We start from the raw sequence: 19,118 nt of genomic DNA, 5'->3' as shown, positions 1-19,118 counted from the left end.
TCATGTTCCTCATTTTCATTATCTTGAGTCACATGGATGGTTTGCAATCTCCCCTCATTAGCCCAGACTCATTTAAAAAACACAGCACACATTTTCGTTGTACGGATTCATCCATCTTGAGGTCTTCTTGTCCCTCTATTGCCAAGAAGATCACTCCAAAGACAGTCATCCATTGTCCTTCCTACTTATCTTCACTAGGGTGACGGTTGTGCTACAGAGACTATCCCAGCAAGTGGCAGGAGACACCCCGAACAGGTCACCAGACAATCACAACACTCCAAGACAAAGGCCTACCAAAAATGTTGCTGAATGACATGCGTTATTATCATTCTATCAAATTCATCTGTCAGCTGCCAGGAGGATTTAAGACTTAAAAGCTGTAGGTGTCAGTTTTTTCACAACTATGAATATATGCTGCATGATTGCCTCCACATCAATAAACTCCACCACTTACACTTACACTTACACTTCCTGCGCCACAACTTAGACCTGCTTTTAGCTGCTCTAATGATTAATCTACTTCCAGACACCAAATATTCAGTTGTGCCAAGGGCATGTAAAAGAAAATGCCCTCAATATGCCGAACCGCCCTGCATGGCACAACACCGTTGTGCCAAATTTCCTAACACGCTAAAGGAGGACACAAAACATGCTCCATGAAGACAACATGTCTCTTGATCTTCTCTCCTGAACACCCTGTCTGATGCTTTCTCGTGTATGTTCTCTTTTTGAAAATGCCGGCTACAAACCGTAATGTTTTATCCTAAAGTTTTTTTCTTCAAATGGCGACAATACATTGTCGTCAAATCTTCTCCCCCATGAGAAGTGACGGTTGTGCTACAGAGACTATCCCAGCAAGTGGCAGGAGACACCCCGAACAGGTCACCAGACAATCACAACACTCCAAGACAAAGGCCTACCAAAAATGTTGCTGAATGACATGCGTTATTATCATTCTATCAAATTCATCTGTCAGCTGCCAGGAGGATTTAAGACTTAAAAGCTGTAGGTGTCAGTTTTTTCACAACTATGAATATATGCTGCATGATTGCCTCCACATCAATAAACTCCACCACTTACACTTACACTTACACTTCCTGCGCCACAACTTAGACCTGCTTTTAGCTGCTCTAATGATTAATCTACTTCCAGACACCAAATATTCAGTTGTGCCAAGGGCATGTAAAAGAAAATGCCCTCAATATGCCGAACCGCCCTGCATGGCACAACACCGTTGTGCCAAATTTCCTAACACGCTAAAGGAGGACACAAAACATGCTCCATGAAGACAACATGTCTCTTGATCTTCTCTCCTGAACACCCTGTCTGATGCTTTCTCGTGTATGTTCTCTTTTTGAAAATGCCGGCTACAAACCGTAATGTTTTATCCTAAAGTTTTTTTCTTCAAATGGCGACAATACATTGTCGTCAAATCTTCTCCCCCATGAGAAATGTAAAAACTACACTTAGGCGAAACCTGACACAAAGGCACACAGTAACGCTCAGAACTTTATCAATTCCCTTTTAGTACATAGCAGATGGTGTTTTGAAAAATCGAACCGAATGCTGAAGATATTCTGACAACCGGAAATAGTTGGGCCGTCTGCGATTTTATGTAGAGGTCAAGCATTGGCATATAGTCGTTTGTCTAGGAAAAGACGGATGATTGATAATCTGGGAAAACCTACTTTTTACTTTTACTTCACAGTAGGAGGACAGGTGGTACTCTCTTTCAGCCCCAGGAAATCCAGCTTAGTGTTAGCCAAGGCTGCTTTCATGGCCCCAGGCTACAGGAGGGACAGAGAGGCAGCAGGCAGCAGGTATTTGCCGCCATGAGGTAGATTTAGCAGTTGTGTTAAGCTTTCGTTTTGGTCCACACAAACGCGCGCGCACACACACAGACACCACCGCTCCCACCATAAGCCATCATTTGATCAAACCAGACAACCTCCACAAACACATCTCAAGGAGAGTTTTAAGAGAACCATTAGATAAAGATGAAAGTTTGGTTAGCAGCCTTGACAGCAACTTGGCAGGTTGCCAGTGCAGGTAGCTAAAAATACCATTGTGTTGAAGTTACATATGGCAGCAATGCGTGAATGTGGCTGTGAATCATTGATTTTATTTATTTATTTTTTTTGTGCCCTGCAAATGACTGGCGACCAGTCCAGGATTGTAACCCGCTGTAAAAATCAGCATTTAGGCTTCAGCTCACACCCATCTCGAATGAGGACAAGCAGTATAGAACATGGATGACGTTACATACAAGTACATGTCAAACTTTATTTTTTCATACCTTGTTTTCTTTATATCATACTGATATTGATTGGAATAGTTTAGGGATGTTCATATTCAAAACCCTTCCATTTGCGCTGCGGCGTCATACTTTTTCAAACAACAAGCACAATCATGAACTACACTCTCGCGGTGTCGTACATTTCGCAGGTTAGCCTCTCTGCACAGTTGTGATTACTTTCACATGTATTTCCTGTCTGCCTTCCTTTCTCACACCTGGTAGATTCTCTCAGGTGAGGAAGTGTATGTGTAGGCTAGCAGCTGTTGTGTCCAATATCTGTTGGAGAATGTTTCCCTGACTATTGTCTACTCTATGAACATTGTCATTTCATAGTAAATGGAATCAATTCATCAAAGTCCCACCTGCATTCCAAAAAAAATTAATCAACCTTTGACATTGAGCGGTACAGAATGTCTCAGTTATAAAATGTCAGCTCATCAGGGTATCTTTTTGTGGTGCGTGAAATGTCTTTCTGTCTTTGCCTCTTGGATGTTATAGTGGGGGCTTTGTGTGGCATGCACAATTTAGTACATAAGAGTTTGGCCCTGGCACTTTGAACTTACTGTTCAGTGCCTGCAAAGTCGAAAACTCAGTCGATGGGCTTTTTGTTCTCCATTTCATTAGGTACATACATCAGTCATGCAAGATTATACGTGTTTGTGTGACCATTGTCATCACTGTTTTGTGCCCGGGTTTGCCCCCCCCCCCCCCCCATTTTCCATAGTGTGTTGTAAACGTGCGTGTGTGTGTGTGTGTGGCGTGTGTGTCTTGTATGTGTTGTCTTTGTTGTGTGTGTCTAATCCCCAGGTCCCCAGGGCTCCAGAGGAACAGCTGAAGCAGGGGCAGTGGTGGCTTGTCATCGTGGGGCTCCCGCTGTTTCCCTCCCTTTCACTGCTCCCCATATGGTCCTGCAGTACCGGATCCCCAGGGGCCTGTTAACGCCACACCACCCAGGCCCGGGCCCTGCCACCAGGTCTCTCTCACCTCCTGTCTCACCCCTGCTCCAGGGCTCATCGTCACCCCAATGTCCCCTCTACCCTGTTCCCCCACACCCCACCCGCTTTTGATTGTGCGGATCACGCTGCGGTATGAACCATGATTTTCTCACTGTTTTTGTTGTCGTTTCTTAACGAGATATACCGCTATGCCTATTCTTCCTTTTTTACCTTTAAATTGATGTTTTTTTTCATCTACTTTATTTGTGGCCTTTTCATTAGGTTATGCACTCCAGTGAGGAATGGTTTTTTTACCGTATGTGGAGTCACCAAGTGGATTTTATAACTACCGGAAGAAGAATGTTTTACTACAAGTCTTTTTTTTTCCTACCAATAATATTTCTTATTCAAAGAACCTTAGCAGCTCACCTCACCAACAGCATGACATATTCTGACTGTTTGACCACAGCATGTTTAGTGGTCCTCAGTGATGCCAACGCTGTCTCTTTAAAGAGTGATTTAAACTCTGCAGGCCCTCAGCAGACCTTGCTGCTAAAAGTACTTCAGTTCATCTTCACCAACCGAGCCCCAAGCCTCTCTAAATCAGCTGTCACAACCTCTAGGGGATTAGTCAAGATTTATAAGTGAACAGGGATTGCTTTTTCACACAACTTATCAAACAGATCATAAAACACCATCGTTGGGATTTGACTGTTTGGTTACACATGTTGGAGCTGCGCCTTATGGTAATGCTGTAGGGTTTGCACGTGAGAGGGAATATCTGATCTTTTTTTTTTAAATGTCTTTTCCATCTAAGTCACCCCACTGAAATGAATGACTATGGCATCGCAGTTGTTTTGAAAATTGATGCATCCACAGGATGCATTGTATCACCTATCTGCATAATCATATGCATGTTTGACCAATTAAACTTGGGGTTTTATTATTATGATCGATGCTGACTATAAAACGTACACACTGAGTCCATTTGACTGGAGCCACATATTGCGGCGTAGCGCCCTCTATTGACAGTGAAGGGGAACACACTTCAAAACGCATCAATTCAAGAGAGTGAAGTGCATGACATTCTCGCTGCACTGTATACCTAAATCCCTGCACTATAAAGTTAAACTTCCACATAGACAGTGCAATTATTCCATTCGTTGTGGTTTCTTGATGTTCCCTGCTTGGATTTGGGGATTGATACAATCGATTAAACAGTAATAATGCAGCCAATAATTTAATATGAAAATCTTGTCGGAGGTGTGTCAGAAAAGTTCCAGGACCTCTGTCACGAAAGATAGATTTCAAATTCAAACTACAAAATTACAGAGCTAAACACACTTTCTGAGCCTTCTCTGCTACACCTTGATACAGTCATGGATCTTTCCAGGATCCTTGCACTTCCATCGTCCCAGCTGTCTTTATGTCATTCATGTCTTCAAAACAGGGCCCTTTGGCAATGCCTTTGAGCTTTGGAGGGGCATGGGGGGGATCATACCAAGCCAGGTCAGGTAGCGGAGGTATTCAAGCACCGTTTCAAAGCTTTAAAGATTTAGATCGAGATTTGGCATCACACTGAGGCTTAACCACTGCTGACAATTTCTTGACAATTCAAGCTGTACACAGATAGAGAGGGCCAGGAAATTCTCATCTCTTTGAGGCACTTTGAAACTCAATCGCTTCGTGTTCCGTGTTGTGTCTTGGAGTGCAATATCCTCTGCTGCTCTGTTGCTGTCATCAGCTGCCTCTCTCCGCTCCTCTCATTCTGTTTCCACTTTCATGCACTACAACACAACCCGTCTGCTCCAGCCCCCTCCACCAGTGCACAGGAGCCGAGTGGAGCCTGCAGCTGGCCAAGGCCTCCCCTCCTCTGGGTCACAGACACTGCAAGAGGGTGGGGATCTGGATCCAGCTTAAAGAAAAGCAAGCAGATCAAGGACAATAATATAATTCACCATGTGAACAACAGTAAACCCTCACCAACCATCTTGTTGCTCCCCCCCCCCCCCCATTTTCCATAGTGTGTTGTAAACGTGCGTGTGTGTGTGTGTGTGGCGTGTGTGTCTTGTATGTGTTGTCTTTGTTGTGTGTGTCTAATCCCCAGGTCCCCAGGGCTCCAGAGGAACAGCTGAAGCAGGGGCAGTGGTGGCTTGTCATCGTGGGGCTCCCGCTGTTTCCCTCCCTTTCACTGCTCCCCATATGGTCCTGCAGTACCGGATCCCCAGGGGCCTGTTAACGCCACACCACCCAGGCCCGGGCCCTGCCACCAGGTCTCTCTCACCTCCTGTCTCACCCCTGCTCCAGGGCTCATCGTCACCCCAATGTCCCCTCTACCCTGTTCCCCCACACCCCACCCGCTTTTGATTGTGCGGATCACGCTGCGGTATGAACCATGATTTTCTCACTGTTTTTGTTGTCGTTTCTTAACGAGATATACCGCTATGCCTATTCTTCCTTTTTTACCTTTAAATTGATGTTTTTTTTCATCTACTTTATTTGTGGCCTTTTCATTAGGTTATGCACTCCAGTGAGGAATGGTTTTTTTTACCGTATGTGGAGTCACCAAGTGGATTTTATAACTACCGGAAGAAGAATGTTTTACTACAAGTCTTTTTTTTTCCTACCAATAATATTTCTTATTCAAAGAACCTTAGCAGCTCACCTCACCAACAGCATGACATATTCTGACTGTTTGACCACAGCATGTTTAGTGGTCCTCAGTGATGCCAACGCTGTCTCTTTAAAGAGTGATTTAAACTCTGCAGGCCCTCAGCAGACCTTGCTGCTAAAAGTACTTCAGTTCATCTTCACCAACCGAGCCCCAAGCCTCTCTAAATCAGCTGTCACAACCTCTAGGGGATTAGTCAAGATTTATAAGTGAACAGGGATTGCTTTTTCACACAACTTATCAAACAGATCATAAAACACCATCGTTGGGATTTGACTGTTTGGTTACACATGTTGGAGCTGCGCCTTATGGTAATGCTGTAGGGTTTGCACGTGAGAGGGAATATCTGATCTTTTTTTTTTAAATGTCTTTTCCATCTAAGTCACCCCACTGAAATGAATGACTATGGCATCGCAGTTGTTTTGAAAATTGATGCATCCACAGGAACAATTATTGTATCACCTATCTGCATAATCATATGCATGTTTGACCAATTAAACTTGGGGTTTTATTATTATGATCGATGCTGACTATAAAACGTACACACTGAGTCCATTTGACTGGAGCCACATATTGCGGCGTAGCGCCCTCTATTGACAGTGAAGGGGAACACACTTCAAAACGCATCAATTCAAGAGAGTGAAGTGCATGACATTCTATTGTATCACCTATCTGCATAATCATATGCATGTTTGACCAATTAAACTTGGGGTTTTATTATTATGATCGATGCTGACTATAAAACGTACACACTGAGTCCATTTGACTGGAGCCACATATTGCGGCGTAGCGCCCTCTATTGACAGTGAAGGGGAACACACTTCAAAACGCATCAATTCAAGAGAGTGAAGTGCATGACATTCTCGCTGCACTGTATACCTAAATCCCTGCACTATAAAGTTAAACTTCCACATAGACAGTGCAATTATTCCATTCGTTGTGGTTTCTTGATGTTCCCTGCTTGGATTTGGGGATTGATACAATCGATTAAACAGTAATAATGCAGCCAATAATTTAATATGAAAATCTTGTCGGAGGTGTGTCAGAAAAGTTCCAGGACCTCTGTCACGAAAGATAGATTTCAAATTCAAACTACAAAATTACAGAGCTAAACACACTTTCTGAGCCTTCTCTGCTACACCTCGATACAGTCATGGATCTTTCCAGGATCCTCGCACTTCCATCGTCCCAGCTGTCTTTATGTCATTCATGTCTTCAAAACAGGGCCCTTTGGCAATGCCTTTGAGCTTTGGAGGGGCATGGGGGGGATCATACCAAGCCAGGTCAGGTAGCGGAGGTATTCAAGCACCGTTTCAAAGCTTTAAAGATTTAGATCGAGATTTGGCATCACACTGAGGCTTAACCACTGCTGACAATTTCTTGACAATTCAAGCTGTACACAGATAGAGAGGGCCAGGAAATTCTCATCTCTTTGAGGCACTTTGAAACTCAATCGCTTCGTGTTCCATGTTGTGTCTTGGAGTGCAATATCCTCTGCTGCTCTGTTGCTGTCATCAGCTGCCTCTCTCCGCTCCTCTCATTCTGTTTCCACTTTCATGCACTACAACACAACCCGTCTGCTCCAGCCCCCTCCACCAGTGCACAGGAGCCGAGTGGAGCCTGCAGCTGGCCAAGGCCTCCCCTCCTCTGGGTCACAGACACTGCAAGAGGGTGGGGATCTGGATCCAGCTTAAAGAAAAGCAAGCAGATCAAGGACAATAATATAATTCACCATGTGAACAACAGTAAACCCTCACCAACCATCTTTAACGCTCCACCTAGCCTCATCTCAACTATAGTTCTCCATGTTTGCAAGAGGGACATGCAGTGTTTCACAAAACAGTATGAGCATCCAAGAGGAAATAAATCAAAGGCCAAGGCCTTAGTTTACTTTATTCTTGTGATTAATGAACTCTATTTTCCTTCACCAAAATGATCTCACATCACATCATCTTTGTGATGTGAACTATAGTAAGAACTAGTGTTTTGCCCCAATTCGCTCTACTCAATTGACCCTTATTTGTACAAACTTACTTTCCACTGCTCCAAAGGATTTTTATGCGGGTATTGTTGGAATACATTGTCTGTCCTCAGTAGTCCACTGTGTGGCCCCGCCCTCTGTTGTGTTTTGTGACCTTTCGCTAAATTCAGTGTGGGCTTCGCATCTCCCCAATCATTGCACCTGTCTTACCTACAAAACTGCCAGTCTTCACCTCGTCAGCCACTCTCACCCCTAAAAGCCTGCCTAAAGAGCCACCCATTGCCAGTTCGTCAGCTATCTTCCCAGCCGTTCTTGCTGCCGCCTAGCTGTTACGTGCAAGCCTTCCTGTCCACCTTGTTTTGATTCCTCCGACTGTTTTTGGTTCCTGTCCCTCTTCCTTAAAATAAACCAGATCTGAGTTCATTGTGTCTGCCTGTGGGTCCTGTGCTCATCTCAAGCCCAGCCTAATGGGTATACAGTGGTTACACTGTTGAAAGTGAACGGGAGACCTCTAATTCAGATCAGGGTCCACTATGGACTTGGCTGTCAGTCAATCTCGGGGTGCAGATAGAAAAATAACACACGCACACACACACGCGCACACACGCACACACGCACGCACACGCACACACACACACCTATGGACGATTTAGAGTCTTAATTGAAGCTATGATGTATGCTTTTAGAATGTGGGAGGAGGCTGGAGTACCCGGAGAAATCCCACGCAAACACACAGACGATAAACAATGAAAAATCCACAGAGAAACCCTCAACCAGAGTCTTGGACACTCATTCTTACAGTCGAGGGAAGACAGGAAATAGCCCTGAAGTCCAGGTATCCTTCACTTCGGCCCTTGGGCCATAGAGACAAAAATCCTAGTGCTCCCTTTATGATCTTGGAACCTCAAAGAGAAACGATGAATGCCTGGATAAAGTCTAATTGACAAAATTAAAAAGTTCAATGTAGCCAACAGAAATTTATGAATGAAAAAGTATTTGCTGTCAGCTCAAAGTGCAGCTTGAAATCATATTCCTATTGGCACTTTTAAAATGGGTTTGATAGAGAATTTAGTGGACTTTTTTTCAACTGCGAGGAGCAATTCTGAATGTTGATTTTGAACGTGTGAATCACAAACAACTATAGTCATCAAAATTGCACCGTGAGTTTGATACAGTATTGAATCTTTTGTTTAGGTGATCAACGCCGGTGTCACAGTTCAACTAGCCTCCAGATTAACTGGCTCCCGATTCCATTTGTTGCCGTGAGGGCAATGTCAGTCCAGTAATTTTGTGTTCCCTGTCTTCAGATTCATCACATGCTACATCGAAATTGTTCAATTGCAGACCTGTTCAATTTTTCAAGAAGCACGTGAAACAAAGCGTCTCGCTTAAAATTTCCCACTTGCTACAAGAAATTGCAAATCGCGTACAAAATAAAAACTGAGTACAAAATAATATCAAGATAAAGATTGCCACTTGAACCCGTGATGCAAAAGAATAAAGCAACACCCTGTTAGCAAACACTCTACCCACTATGACACCAAATGACTCACTTTTGCTCGCGCAAAATTTGTACTTGTAGATCAAAACAAGTTCCACGGTGGCCCAAGTTAATCTGGTGCTCAATGTATACGCCCGTGTCAACTAGCTTCTGGGAAGCAAATTGACATGGTTGCAGTGTTGTTTTCCCCCTAATTAAAGTTCATACCTGACACTCATCATCTCGGAAATCAATGATGAGAACTACAGGTGTGCATGAATGTAAAAAGATTTGATGTCAAAAAGAAGCATTAAAATGTTTGAAACGATACTTTGATCGGCTCCGTGCTCACTACGTCTGAAAGGGGAAGATCACGTAGAACTGTTGTTCGTCTGTCTCGTAACATTGTTTTCAACACATTAATAATCACACGGAACATGTGGACTAGTCGACTAGGGCAACATGACTTCAGCAATTTTGCAAAGACTCTTAACTGTCAATGTATATGTCTTGTTTGGGGACGATTTTGGCTGAAGTGCCCATCAAGCAATACAATGGTTTTCTGTTAGGTTTTTTTTTTTTTTTTCTGTTAGTTTTCAGTCAACAATCGTTTGACTGCAATAAACTGTCAAAAAAAAGAAGTAAAAGAAAAGAAATAAAAAAAAAAGAAAGAAAGAAAGACCTCGATGACAGCAGTTCTCAAATCCCATGAAGCAAAGCCTTCAGTGCCTGCTATTCTCACTAGTCACAAATCTTAGGTTAGATCTGGTAGCCCAAAAAGGTGGGGGTGGGGCAAATTTGATGGCATAGTATATGCGTGTTATCTGACTTCTGGGAAGCAATTTGGCAAAATTGACATATTACTGAAGTGATGCCGCCAATGTCAACTCATCCACGTGCTGTTCTGCATGATTACGAGCGAGTTGAAAACAATGCGATCAGACGAGCAAACAGCAAGTACGCGTGTCTGCCTTTTTAGACTTACTGAGCATGGAGCCATTTACAATATAGAGGGGTTTGCCCTTTTCTTCATCTCCCACAATGCATTGCAGGTGGACATATTGAAAGTCTACCCCCACAAACAAAGTGTCCTTTGGCATTCGTCATGCTTTGTTCTTGTAGTCTGTAATAGTCATGGGAAAGGATGGAAAAGTTGTCTTTCGACTCCCAAAAATCATCACAAACCAAGAATTTGATGCTCATCCAAAAGAAAAGCGATCTATCACCGGAAGCTAAGCTGTTGCTAGAATTAGCAGGTCTGCCTATTACTGTATGATAGCATTTATCTAGCAATCTAGATTGTCAAAGTCCACTAAATACTTCTCGCCCCATGAACTAATCTAGATACTTACATTTAACAACATCCTGGCTTTTGCAATGAAAAGGTGACACAGCCTACCGCCATGGTCTAACGCATGGGATTGTGGAATATGTTACTATTTTTAGCATAAAAGCTAAACTCCTCTTTTGCTTCAAACACAGTGTTGATTCTTTTTAACATCAATTCTTTTTACATCTATGCACTCTGTGGGAGTGTCAGGTATGAACTTTAATTAAAGTGAAAACAACACGATCGCGACCATGTCACGTTGCTTCCCCGAAACCAGTTGTCCTGGGCAAATATTTTGAGCACCAGATTAACTTGTTTAGATCTGCAAGTACGAATTCTGCGTCAGTGAAAGTGTGATCTCAGCGATGTGGGTGGAGCAGGGGTGCAGAAACAGGCGACGATTAACTTAATTTATGGGTCTGCTACGCAAGTTAATGTGACATATGACAAAGTGACATATTTTTCAAATGGGTCTCCATGGAACTTACATCCACATTAAAGTGCCCCACTTAAAGAATAAGGGCCACCCTTAAACTTCAATGGGTCATGCCTCTTTGGTGTTTGCAAACAAAGTCTGGATGGGACACTCGGTGCAAGCCAGCTGCATTGGCCAGCTGCATAAGAAAAATGGCATTAGCGCAAACAGTACAATGTTATGTTTTGGAAAATGAACATTTGAATTGCTTGTATACAAACATTCTGGTCCCTGGAGTGACTTCCCATCAAGTGTGAAAATAAACAACCAGGAAATGATTTTGTTCACTGTCCATTTCCAAAAATGTGTCCATGATCAAGCTGTTCAGAAATTTGCCGGTTTGTGATCTAACAATTTGACAAATTATCAGGATACTCCTGCCAAAACGAGTTTTTCTGCCCATGACTTGGCAGCTGGACAGGGCTTTGTCATTTTTAAAGCAACAGCCAGTGTCTGGCTGCATGCCGTGCCACACAGAGGCATATCATAATAAGGACAAAAGGTAATCAAAGCTTCCACTGTTTGGTAAATAGTGTTAGCTAACAGTGTTAGCATTATCCACTGGCAACTGGCAAATACTTGAATGCATGACAATGTTGCTGACATGAAGGCCTCGGGGTATTTGCGTGCAGCATTGTGTCAGATGCATGCACCACATGCATGGATCTGCTCCAGTCATTGTGTAAGTGTTATTCCATTGTTTGGAGAAGTGATGCCCGTGTATGTGAAAATCACATACTTTTTCTTTATACTCTGGGCTTGTCACACTACACATTACCTTCCCCGATTGTGGTAATGGCAACCGTTCTCACCACTGGTGAAGCACAACACACAAGACAGGATGAGCAGTGGCACATCTGCATGAGACAAGATGTGAAAAAAAAAGTGAATGTTTAGTGTACTGTGATTCTTGATCCTCTAAGTACAGTATTTTGTGAAGACACCAAGATACAGTTCTAGTTAAACTTGCGAATAAAAAGAGCATAATGTCTCTTCTTGCTTCTGCTGTGTAACCAGGTGCATATAGGGTCCACGTGTTAGTTACTTCCTCTGCCTCTTTCACTGTCAATGTTCCATTCATTTGCTTTTGTCATTTATGTCCCTGTTCTTCATTGGGTTGCATTCTCCTGTGCTTCCCCTCTCCTTTGCTCTATCTGTTCCATTTGCAAGGTGTGATATTGCTTTAATTGAGCAGAAACATGTGGAGAGATCAGACATATCTCGGGGGATTAGAGGAAAAGCTTGGAGTTTGTGCGACTGGCAGCCTGTGTTTGGAGCAAGGGGTCTGCTGGGAATGAATGTAGTTAGTGTGACCCCTGACCTTGCGAGCTGTTGACGTGGAAGCTGGCCAAGAGAGGTCCAACAGAACACTTTTGTTAATCTCATTCAGGGTTCCCTGTGAACTATGGGCAGGGGGAAAGCTGGCAGCTCAGCTCTGTGGAATGCAGAGCTCTTTATTCCCATGCTTTGGAAACAGAGGTGGGCTCTGGAACTAGCAAGGCTCCTTCAGCAAGACCTCTTCCACTCAGCTCAATCGACACTGACAGTTTCCTGGCTTAGGCTTGCCAACTGGCAGGGTAGCAGTGCAGGGGGGACAAATGCACCTCACTAGGGCTGCAGGACAGAACTTCCATCAGGCTACAAGAGAATGAGAGCAGCTCAATATATTCTTTAGCAAGATTGGACAGGAATCGATCTAATGCTAACGCTGCACTGTGTTATCATACATTGGTGTCAACTCACAATTACCTATTACTGTTGAAAAGAACAGTCAGATGTTTCTCCAAACTCTGATTGAAGCCTTTCAAGAAACATGTGTCATGCCTTGTGTGCACTAGTGTTAACAAAATAACAAACAAATGTTGACAAGTGATCATGTTCCGAATGAATCCTCACTGCACGGATGTCTCATATCTCACAAGATATGTTTGAATCTAATGTCATGTGAGAAGATGCTTGACTGCTGTTCGGGCTTTGTATTATGAAATTGATTTTACTTTTGTACGGCAGCGAATAATGCCGCATCAAGACTTTCAGCTCTCTTTTCAGAATAAATCCTGTGCGGTGCAGGGCATATTGCTGTACACTTAGACCCGATGTTGGCAATTTTGCATACGAGCACACGCCGAGAGGGAAGGCTGCGCCATTGTGGGAGTGGTTATAGCTAGCTTCAATCATGGCTAATCAAAGAGGCTCTATTCATTTTTTAAAAATGTAGTGTGACAGACGGGTACTAGAGTATTCATGTGGTTCAAGCACCCCTGCACTGTGAAGTGGGCACTAGAAAACTGCCCCGCACCTTCGATCATTCTTGTGCAACTGCATAGCTGTGCCGCCCAGTGGGTTGACTTAAAAAATAGACTGAAATAATTAAGAGAATTTGATGCCTGCCATTCAGATATTGATGAATGAAATACATCCCTTTAGACCAGCTATCTCCACTGCACCAATGTTAGACATGGTGTGAGCAGAAGGTTTAGATGGACTTTCTGCTACCAAATTGTCACTCCGGCGGGCTCATCGCCATATTTCCATGGTTCCACTCTGCCAAATTGGCAAAAAGGTACAGCAAGCCATGTGCTGATATGAAAATTAGGATCTACCGGCATTTACGCTATGGCGCAAGTGCACTTTATGTGAGTTTTCTGATTTAAACGAACCGTGAAGTGATAGGCTTGAGGTAGAACAACAGGAAGATGGACATTTTAAAATACAGAGTGGAAGTGAACTACGGTCAAAATACTGAGTGGCCAAGGGTGACCGAAAGGTCCGCTGTTCGAATCCAGTTCTCTCCAAGTCATGAGGAGTTCTGGGAGTTCATATCCATTGTGAGTGCTTTGAGTGCTGGTATGTTACAGAAAAGCGGCATTTTTATCTGGTGCTTTCTGTATGTGTGAGTGTGTGTGTGTGTGTGTGTGTGTGTGTGTGTGTGTGTGTGTGTGTGTGTGTGTGTGTGTGTGTGTGTGTGTGTGTGCGTGCGTGTGTATGTGTTAAATAGCAGATTTAATATCTAAATTCGCATGTAGTGTAAAAATACCATAACACAGTTATCCTATTGTCATTTACTGTCATTATACTTCTTTGTGACACCCGACACAAAATTTCATTCATCTTTGCAGGTCACAATAACATGTGAGAGCTATCCTGGCATTCTGGAGCAAAATGTGTTATTGTGTTTAGAAAGCAGGGTAATGGGTTCTCCAACAGGACAATGACCCAAAACATGCAGTTAAAAAGAGCCACAAATGCAAAAACAAAATATTGAGCTCTTCTGCAATGGCCTTGAATGACTCTTGGTCTAAATGTGAAACATGACGGTAGAGAAAGTTACATTTTAAACCTGAGACAGCTGGAGCAGTTTGTTTCCAAGGACATCATATTGTTGGACAACAAAAAGCAATGTTTGATGTTTATTAGTTTATGAATATTTACTTACCAGTATTTTTTTGTTTCACTTACTTTTTTGAATGGAAGTCTTCAGTGACTAATCTCATCGATGGTTGCTGATAAGATAAGATAAGAAAACCTTTATTAGTCTCGCAATGGAGAAATTCCCAATTCACAGCAGCAAAAAATACGCAATAAATAATTTTGCTTCAAACCGATAGGAGACGCGTAAAATGAAACCTGACAAATGGGCCCCACACAAATACACAGAGAATATTGTCCACCAGATTAAGCGTGCCCCTGTTTTGTACTGAACTGAAAGCAGCTGGAAACTAAATGGTGATCATTGGGGCCAATGGGAAGGGTAAGGGAAGCAATGAAACCAAACAAAAACAAAATACCAAACAAAAACAAAATACCAATGCAAAAATGCAGGTGCATGGACTTGAAATGTTACTCTAATGTCCAGGAGATACTGGGTCATGCTGTAGGACAAATACCTTCATCTTTATTGTGGTGTCTGAAAAACAGAAAGTAAGGGAGTCAGCTTGAAGCAAGCATAACTGTTCTTTCTCTCACAGCATTGCCAGTCAGCTGAGGCCGCTGCTCAGTGGCCACGGGAAATACCTGCTGTTCTGCACAATGGTGCTGCTGGGATTACACGCCCCTATGCTGGTGAGCAGACCAGCACTGTGGGATGGTCAAAGAGCACGGAGGATTGTGCACATTAGCTGAAGCTTTTTTGGATATAGGACTGATTCTTTCTGTGGGAAATGTTTTATGCATTGCAAGTGTCAACACACTTAAAGTGGACTTTTCAGACAGTTTCCCTTTTGAGACTACAGCATTGTGTCCAGTGAAACAGATTGGGGCACACACACACACACACACACACACACACACACAGGTGCGCGCACAGGCACGCAAACATCCACAGACCCCTTCTTTTATGCTGCCTCCTTTCTCCCCTCTGTTCCAGTCGTACAAACACAAGACTTTTACGTGCCCCATATGGTGAACAATAGCCCATCAAAAGCTTCGAAATGAGACAGGAGTTGTAACAGCAGCCCAGAACTTGGCCGCAACGCTGTTTATAGCACAGAGCTAAACCTTGTTTCCTTTATGTGTGTAACAGGAATTTCAGATCTGTTTGGATCGAAACCCGTCGCAATTATTCAAATTTTTGATGTGTTGCTCCCAAGGCCGTATTTTGATAGCACGTCTTTTAAAAGTAAAATTTCAATTTAAGTTTATTTTTTTAACACTGTTTGACAAATGTAGGCTCAAGAGAATGTGGTGTTGCTCAACTGTAGTTGGCAGCCTTCGTTCGGTGCAGAGCAGATGGAGAGGCTAAAATTCTGTTGTCGTGAATGTGGTGTTGCTCAACTGTAGTTGGCAGCCTTCGGTGCAGAGCAGATGGAGAGGCTCAAATTCTGTTGTCGTGTGTGTGTGTGTGTGTGTTTTTTTTTGTATATGGAGAAACGGAACTAGTGTTTAACATGCCATTTTAACTAAATCAGTACCAGTGTTAGTGACATACTGTACAGTAGTACGTAATATTTTAGCCCTAATTGCAGAAATAGCATCTCATTGTGTTATGCACAAGAATCTTTGATGCACAAGGTATGAGAAATGACACATAATATGATTACATTCTTAACTGGTATCATTGAAATATTTAATATATGATAATTGATGATTAAAATACCGAGCATAAAATATATTCATTCATCCATTTTCTGTGCTGCTGATCCTCACAAGGCTCATGGGTGAGCAAAGCCCATCCCAGCTGACTTTGGCCAAGAGGTTGGCAGCCAATCGCGGGGCACCATCGGATAAAGTACAATGTGAATTATGTTTTATTTGTTCCTTATGTTCCTTCCATTACCTATTCCATAGAGTCTTTTTGACAGTCATAGTAATCATAAAAATGGTGTTTCTCCCTTTATACAGTAGCTAATACAGTGGTAAAGACGTCTTTGACGGAGAAGTTTTGGGCTTTCCTTTGTAGAACTTGCAGGTTCTCCTGTGTTTTCAGGAGTTTTCTTAGGTTAACTGAAGACTCTAAATTGCCCGGAGGTATGCATGCGAGTGTGGATGATTGTTTAACCGTCTGTGCCCTGCTATTGACAGGTGACCAGTCAAGGTATACCCCCCCCCCACCCCCGCCTTCACCAAAGTTAGCTGTGATGCACTCCAACCTCACCTGCGAATCTATACCAAGTAGTATAGAAAATTAATGGCTGCATTATAAATGCCAGTGTACCATACCATTTGCCCATATCGTGTGCATGTGTTAGTGCAAGAAAATTGCAAGGATTTTCAAAGTACAATAAATTTATGTTTGGCACTGTAAACGCAAACCCCAATTACAATGAAGTTGAGGCGTTGTGTAAAACGAGAAATAAAAACATCCATCCATCCATCCACATTCAACACCGCTCCAAAACGAGAAATAAAAACATCCATCCATCCATCCATCCACATTCAACACCGCTTATCCTAAAAAGGGCCGTGAGGAGTTGCCTTCAGGCGGAAGGCAGACTCGACCCTGAACTGGTCGCCAGTCAGTTGTAGGGTACATATAGAGACAAATGAGCATTTGCGTCCACATTCATACCCTCACTTCCTGCACACAAGTCTACGACCACTACACCATCAGCGACAAATTAAAAACAAAAGACAATAATTTGGACATCACAAAGACAAGAGATTTAATGTTCAAACAGACAAACATCATTGTTTTTGTTTGTTATTTTGTTTTGTGGATTTTCACTCATTTTGAATTTTATGCCTGCAACACATTCCATAAAAGATGGGTCAGGGGTGTGTTTACCACTATGTTACATAATCTTCCCTTCTAAAACACGAAGAATTTGGATTTGAGGACATTCATTTTTGAAGCTTTCTGGTCTCTGTTGTCATATTTTACACTTCAAAATGCGCGACACATTTCAATGGGAGACAGGTCTGGACTGCTGGCAGCGTGCTGCTTCAAAATGTTCATCCACCTTTCAGCAGAAACTTTCACTGGTGTGTATGTTACCCATGCTGCTTCTCTGCAGAGATTTCTTGAGAGTCTCTGAATCATTTGACAATATTATAGACCATATATGATGAAATCCCTAAATTCCTTGAAAACTGTATGCTGACAAACATTCTTAAAAATGTTGGACTATTTGCTCATGCAATTGTTTACAAAGTGGTGAACCTTGCCCCAACCTTGCTTCTGATAAAAGTGGCCTTTACTCGTTTCATAACCAATCACTCACCTTTTTTCGATTAACCTGTTCACCAAGGAATGTTCCAAACAATCAATATACATCCACCGGTGAGGGGGGTAACAATGGTTGGACTATCCTGAATATTTGATAGCCAATAGGACAGTGAGGGTGTCACAGCAAACAACAGCAAGGGCTTCGAAGTGGGCGGGGTCCAAAAGGAGTTTGCTGAGGATTGAGAGAAAATGGACTATCCTGAATATTTGATAGCCAATAGGACAGTGAGGGTGTCACAGCAAACAACAGCAAGGGCTTCGAAGTGGGCGGGGTCCAAAAGTTTTTATTGAGTTCAACTGTACTGTGTGCAAAGAAGGCAATTTACCATCTTTGCGCTGATCTAACCCACCTGCCGGATATTACAACTAAATCTTTTCCACCATGTGCCTCAAAGGTGGATGCAACCTTGACACCCTTTAGCTCAGACCATGCAGCGAGCCAGCACTATGTTGCCTTTGTTTAACCCCTGACCTGCGAAAACACTACAAGTCTCTGGCTTCTGAGAAGGCAAAAGGAAACAGGAAGTGTTTGGTTACAAATTAAATATATATGTGTGTGCCATGAGTCATAAATTGGCAGGCCTGTCAACAGAGCTGCTACTGAAATAGCAAGACGCTCACCATAAAGTTTTAAAACTTCACTTCGGTCTCTGCTTTTAAAAGGGTAGGCGGAAAAAAATAAGGGATTCAAAAGCTGAATTTTACCCTGCTTTTTCTTCTTAAAAAAAAACCCAAATGATTATAATCAACACCAGACCGAGCCAGCCTGTCCACAGTCTGACCAACCCAGGCAAAAGCTTTCAGCAAAGTCATAATAAAATCCCAAAATGTTCAGCGGTTTTATTTTGAAAAATGACATTTTGGTAGCACTTTGGGAATAACCCATCTTCTGAATTAATGAATTGTAAATGTTCAGCAGGTTCTTGATTATAATTACCAGAAAGATTGAGAAGGAATATGAAAATTTGTAACTCTTTTATGTCATTTCAAGTCAGAAAACATACAGTATGAATAATCTTGATCTGAAAACATTTTTAGATCAAACAGCAAGTCATTTCGCGACATTTCACATATGCTAAGGCTATACAGAGCAACCATCTTGTCAAACTTTCTTCTTTCTTCCAACCCCAAATTGTTCCCACAGAAACTAACACATCGCTTCATCTTAAAAATCTCCTCCTCCCTCACCACCAAGATCGATGTTGATCTATTATAATCTATGTTGGGTGCATGACTTTCACCTCTGACGCTGACCGGAGATGATGTGCATGAGCAAAAAAAAAAAA

The 19,118-nt window shown here is 42.6% G+C and overlaps 1 long non-coding RNA gene across 1 annotated transcript in view; it reads right to left on the bottom strand.

Annotated features, from left to right (window-relative positions):
• Positions 1 to 1,448: 1,448 nt before the first annotated feature.
• LOC109510524 (uncharacterized) overlaps positions 1,449 to 19,118 on the bottom strand; it is a 24,786-nt gene continuing 7,116 nt past the window's right edge. Inside the window, exons 2-4 of the long non-coding RNA XR_002167141.1 lie at positions 7,476 to 7,482; positions 7,270 to 7,271; positions 1,449 to 1,460 (exon numbers count right to left, since the gene is read on the bottom strand). This is a non-coding gene — a long non-coding RNA (uncharacterized LOC109510524). The remainder of the gene's footprint in view (positions 1,461 to 7,269; positions 7,272 to 7,475; positions 7,483 to 19,118) is intronic.

The sequence above is a fragment of the Hippocampus comes genome, unplaced genomic scaffold (genome assembly GCF_001891065.2).
Source record: "Hippocampus comes isolate QL1 unplaced genomic scaffold, H_comes_QL1_v1.1 scaffold130, whole genome shotgun sequence".
Lineage (NCBI taxonomy): Eukaryota > Metazoa > Chordata > Actinopteri > Syngnathiformes > Syngnathidae > Hippocampus > Hippocampus comes.
Note: the sequence above shows the minus strand (reverse complement) of the source record. Positions and strands in the feature narration are given on the sequence as shown.